General features: G+C 36.2%; 1 non-coding gene across 1 annotated transcript; it reads right to left on the bottom strand.

The window, feature by feature from the left end:
• Window positions 1-5,260: 5,260 nt before the first annotated feature.
• On the bottom strand, window positions 5,261-5,369 carry LOC120104836 (small nucleolar RNA R71). Its single transcript, XR_005507193.1, has one exon. It is a non-coding gene; the product is annotated as a small nucleolar RNA R71 (small nucleolar RNA).
• Between the last annotated feature and the right edge of the window lie 874 nt (window positions 5,370-6,243).

The following is a 6,243-nucleotide window of genomic DNA, read 5'->3' on the forward strand; positions in this document are numbered from 1 at the left end:
GTATCATTAGCAAAATCTTTTTCTTTTCTTGAAGGCAATTCATTAGGTTCTCTAGGATACAAAAACATTCATACAACATATCTCTTAACTAGATGACTCAACATGAGACATGACAATAATTGAATTTGAGTCACTTTACTCAAGAGATTGCCTAAATATAAGCAAGCACAAGTCACTTGAACTAAAGAGATAACTTTATTAAATAATATGGTTCAAGGACACCCATGTGAGGCAATAAGAAGATTTATCAAAGTCAAACCAATTTCTTATTTTCAAAAGCAATTTAGCATAGATTCTATTTGCTTAAGATAATTATCAATAAGATATACCAGTTAAGTTTTAATCAAATTATCTTAAATAGTTGTTTCTATCAAAATTCAGATTGTTACATAGAATCAAAGTGATAAACTATATTCTCAATAAAAGATCTAGTTTTAATAAGAATAATATAAATTGATCTTTCTACAACTAGTATCTTTTCATTGAATATTCTATATGCATTGCTTAAAGAGTAATATCCAAAGAAATACTTGTTTTATCAGATTTGGCATATATTTCATTCTTGAGAACATAATATGTATAACTGAAAAACATGAAGGTATGCAACATTTGATTTTCTGTTTTTCATGAGTTCACATGGGGTTTTCTTTAAAAATAGATTTAATAGAAACCTTATAATATGACAAGCTGTGATGATAGTATTAATCAACTGCTATCACAAAGCATTGTCCTTACACAACAAAGGTTCTATTTTTTTTTTTATATATTTTTATAACCCATATATGCAATAGTGTTCTTGGTGCAAGCACAATTGTATTCAATACCGTTTTATCAACAAATTGGTTTTCAAGGCTGTGCCATGAATTTTCACAGTTTGCAAACCTTTTTCATTTGAAACCTTTTGTAAGTTTGTGCCAAAGCAAAAAATATTTCAATTTAAGTGCCAAGAATAAAACCAACATTAGCTTTGAGAAATCATCCATAATTACAAAATTAGAGAGCTTATCTCCTAGGTTCACAATCCTAGAGATCCAAATAAGTTCTTATGGAGAATTTCCAACGGCTAAAAGGTGGAAACAATATTTTCAAATTTAGAAATGATTCTAGTTTATTTTTCTAGATGACATACATAGCAAACTTTGACCTTGCAAAAATTAATCTAAGTGAACCAATGACAAGGTCTTTTGAGATTAAGTCCATACTAGTATGAGTTGATTTTATATGCCAAAAGTGGTTTCTTTAATCTTGGTATTCATAGTGCATATATTTAAAGGCATACCAAGTATACATTCTCATGTCTATGATCAATAAGATAATACCATTGATAAAAACTCTCAATCAAGCATATAGAGAATTCATAGAGTTATTCTTAATAAATTGATTAATCATTTAGCAACTTATCCAGCAGTAAGTAAGGCATACTATAAAATGAAGTGATTTGATTAAATTTTTTAAAAATATTACCTATATCACAAAATTGATTAATACCTCCAATTTATGTTTTAATTAGATACTAAGGCAAAGAGAATGATGAGATGCAAGGATTACTAATTTCATTATTCTTTTCATTTCAATTATTTTTCTAAAGTATATTTTAAGTTTCATTCTTTAATATATGTCTAGAGCACCCAATTTCTAAATTAGCATCTTTTGTTGGAGCCTTGAGTGCTAGACACACCTACAGAAAATATTCAGATTTTCAACTTAGGAACCCAAGCTCTTTTGGGTCCTTGTAGGTTAGCTATTATTGTTCCTTTTGGAACCCATATTTTCTTAATGGCTATTTTGTCCATAGGCTTGCAGATTTTAGGATTATAAGGAATGTATTTCTGCATACTCTTATTAAATTTAACAAACATCGATTTAATATAAGTAGATGATGGATTTTTAATTTTCTGTTTTTGTTCATTAGGTTCATCAGATAAATTAGAATCCGTTTTAGGATAGATAGTGGAGGATTTAACACATATATTGTTGCTGGGGGTCCAAACCAAGAACGATTGGCACAGCGGTGTGAACGGGGTTCCCTTGGAATTGCTTCGATTGCGCTCCGTGATGAGAGCACAAAAATGTGATCTACATACCACTTAAATTAGTCTTATTGTTAACAGATGATGATAATATCGTCGAGTTAAATTGTATTTTGTGTTTCGCATAGTCTTATCGTAAATCAGAGATAAAATGCACATTTGGTACAGGTTTGGTTCAGGAAGATGCTTAACCCAAGCTGTGCGCACCCAATCCCACCATATCCTAGTCGAACCCGCCATCATTTATCAAACTCACAATTATGGGCAGCAGCCAGGCCTGACCATATTAGAGCGACACTTGGCGACCATCCGCATGGAATGCACCAGAAACATCCAAAGCCCATCCTTCCGCATCAGTCTGCATCCCAAAACACCCAAAGCACCGCATCCTCTTCCTCTTGATTCTCCTGCGGAACCAGCGAGCAGCACCCCACATCATTTTCTTTCCCCGTAATCCCAAGCATCAGCGACCGTCCGGAGTCTCAGATCCACGGCGTCCGAGCTTCTCCCCCGCGAGCAATCTTCCGTGATCATCCTGCGATCACCTCCCAGCATCACGCGTCCGTGAACCGCGTCCAACCGCGTCCGCGTGCCAACCTCCAGCCCGAAATCCAGCCACGGATTGACACCCTCCGCCTCTGCAGCACCCGTTTCTTCCTTCTGCAGCGCCCCAGCAACGAATCCCTCTTCCGCGATCAACGTCCGAGATTCCTCTCCGTCCGCCCATCTTCACCGCGTGCGCTCAGGGGGGATCGGATACTATCTATAAAGCTCCCTCTAGGCTAAGAGAGGAGGGCATTCGGGGGGGAGGAAGGCTCCGATTTGAAGAAGGAAAGAAAAAGAGGAGCGGCCGGCCTCCGCGGTTGAGGGAAAAGAAAAGAAGGAAACAGGGTATGCCCTGTTTCCGAAAAGAAAAAGAAAAAAAAAAAAGAATAAGAGAGGGAAAGGCTAGTGCTTTTGTAATGGGAGGCTAACACCTTTGGCAAAGGGTGATGGATGAACCCTTGTCATGTTGCTTTCATCAAGTACACTCTAAACTTTAATTCTAATTGTTTTATATCCATTGGTATGTTTTGGGTTCTTGCATATTTATTTATTAGATAGATCTTGCATGGTTTATATATATTGATGCATGAATTATTTCGATGCTTGATTTGTCGTAGACGTAACCGGCACGATAAATACTTGGATATTTAATTCATGTTTTCAGATTGTATACTCCATGATTAGAACTACTCTATCTTATTAATCTTTAATCAAGAATCACCGAGTTTATTTATTGAAAGTAATATTGTTAAGGAGGATTCCGGATCCCTAGCCTTCTCTATATTCTTGAACTTTGTTTAATTATCTATTAATCCTCTGCTTTTAAATTTTGAAAATCAACTGAAAATTACATCTACAAATTACGCTAATAATCTATAGATCGTTCCCTGAGGAATCGACCTCGGACTCCCGAGTTATATTACTTGTGCGATTCTCCTGCACTTGGAAGAGCAGTTTTACTTTTGCACCAAGTTTTTGGCGCCGTTGCCGGGGAACGGCTGAGTTATTAGTATAAATTTAGATTTAATTTTTACTTTAGTAGTTAGTATTTTTCTTTTGAAAAAAAAAAAAAATTTGCATCTTTACTACTATTTTTAATTCCCTGCACAGTTTGCATCAAACTCTGATATCATATAACTTAGCCGTCTGATTTGACTCAAATTTGGTCAGCTAGTGCAAGACACATTGTTAGATAATCTGAACGGTCTGATTGACATTCTGACATTTTTAAGACCATCAGATTAATACGAAACCTTGCTGCTTTCTACTTTAAATTTTTTGCATTTATTTTTTTTTAGAATCAGAATTTTATTGTTATCATATCTCATTAACCCTTGTTGCTAATTGAAAATTAAAAAAAAAAAAAACTTTAAGAAAAGATCAAGGGTGATTATTTAATAAAAAAAAAGAGGGAAAACCTAAAATTTCAAATTTTAAATTTCAAATTTTAGAATTCAAATTTCAAATTTCAGACTTCAACTCATAAAATTTAAAAAAAAAAAATAAATAATTTGCTTGATCACCTATTCAATGAAATTTAATGTCATGCCATAAAATATTTAAAAAAAATCTCTTGATTGTTGCATATAGTGTAAGGCATCAACATAAAATATTCTAAGGGCTGAACCTATTTAAAAAGATAAGGTCGGGATTTCATCACTCGTCCTTAGCCCAAAAATCACCCCAGTGCATAAATGTCCCAAGCTTAACTAAAATCAACTAGACGTTGGCCCCTAAGGACATTCGAGCTCAATAGGACGAAGACCACCAAAAGTTGCACCAATTTTGCTCTGTGGCTTAGTTGATGTCTAGGCAAGCTTTGTCCCTATAAGGGAGACAGTTCATCTGTTCGAGGCAAGTGGGTTTTAAGTGGGACCTTTGCGAACGCATCGTGACCCCTCCACTTACCTGGGAGCTTACCTGGTCAACTAGGTTCATTAGACCGGATTGGAAGCTTAGGTGTCCTCTTCAAACCAGTTAGGAGCTGTCTAGAAATTTAAGAAAAACATTAGAAATTGAGGTGTAATGTTTTGTTGCATGATTGATTGAGAATAGATTTTTGAATTAAGGTGTCGTTTTAGGATATCTTTAGTTGGTACTTATATTTATTTATTTATTTTTTTTAAAAAAAAAAGAAAGAAAAAAAAAGAGGGAATTATTTTGCATGCTAAAGTGGAATAGGGACGACACCGGTCGATTAAGTCGTACAACTTTAGATCATCCCTTAGGACATACCTCTGAAATTCCTTCGCAATATCTCACACCTTGTGAGATGGCTGATTTAAATGAAGATGCGGGGAGTCACCACAATCGAGAACGAGAACCCCATGTTATGACTCTAAGACAATACCTACAACCAGCTAGGACTAGTCAGCCTTCATGCATAATTTTTCCTGATAATGTAGGACATTTTGATATCAAACCCGGGGTAATTCAATTGCTGCCCAAGTTTCATGGGTTAGAGTCCGAAAGTCCGTATCTTCATTTAAAGGATTTTGAAGAATTGAGCATTACATTTAGAGTGCCAAATGTCACCGAGGATGTCCTCAAGTTGACATTGTTTCCTTTCTCTCTAAAGGATAAGGCCAAAACATGGCTAAACTCTTTGCGACCTAGATCAATAAGAAATTGGCAAGATATGCAGAGAGAATTTTTAAAGAAGTTCTTCCCCACACAAAGGACCAACTTTTTGAAAAGACATATCAGCAATTTCCAACAAAAAGATAATGAAACATTTTATGAATGTTGGGAAAGATTTAAAGACCTTCTTCTCTCATGCCCTCATCACGGATTCGAAACTTGGAGAACCATTAGCTTCTTTTATGAAGGTTTATCTCCACAGTTGAAACAGTTTGTAGAGACCATGTGCAATGGTAGATTTTTAGAAAAACAACCTGATGAGGCATGGGAGTATTTGGATTCCCTTGCTGAGACTGCCCAACTTTGGGATAACGGAGATAGAAACAACAAGTCTTTGCCTAAGCCTACTAGCTCTGTACAGGGAGGCCTTTACAACCTCAGAACTGAGGATGATCTTCATGCTAAAATGGCAGCCCTCACTAGGAAGGTAGAAAAAATTGAGCTTAGGAAGGTTGAGCCTGTCAAGACTATAGAGCTTAGAAACGAATGTTGTGGTATCTGCGATATGTCGGGTCATACCACTACAGATTGCCCCACCATACCGGCATTCAAAGAAGTCTTGCACGATCAAGCAAATGCTATGAACTCCTACCAAAAGCCTTATAACGATCCATACTCGAATACCTATAATCCTGGTTGGAAGAATCATCCAAATTTTAGATGGAGAAACGATCATCCTCAACAGTCACACCATTCAGCTCCTCCACCTGCACATCCTACTTATGCACCATCACCTTCTCAAAAGCCAAATATCGAGGATACCTTGCAATCCATACAAACTTTTCTACAAGGTCAAGCTAATATCAATGCTCAAAATACTCAAAATTTTGAAGACATAAGGAACCAATTGTCAATGTTGACTACCGTCCTAAGTACCCAAGAGAAGGGTAAGCTTCCAGCTCAACCCCAACCTAACCCACAAGTGCACGGTATTAATAATACGGCTCCCTCTAGTTCGCATACAGAACATGCAAAGAGCATCATGACTTTGCGTAACGGAAAAGTCATTGATCAAACCGTCCCATTG

This window comes from Phoenix dactylifera, chromosome 8 (assembly GCF_051530095.1).
Source record: "Phoenix dactylifera cultivar Ajwa chromosome 8, Ajwa_hap1_PhDact_Kaust_v1.1, whole genome shotgun sequence".
In the NCBI taxonomy this organism is placed as follows: Eukaryota; Viridiplantae; Streptophyta; class Magnoliopsida; order Arecales; family Arecaceae; genus Phoenix; species Phoenix dactylifera.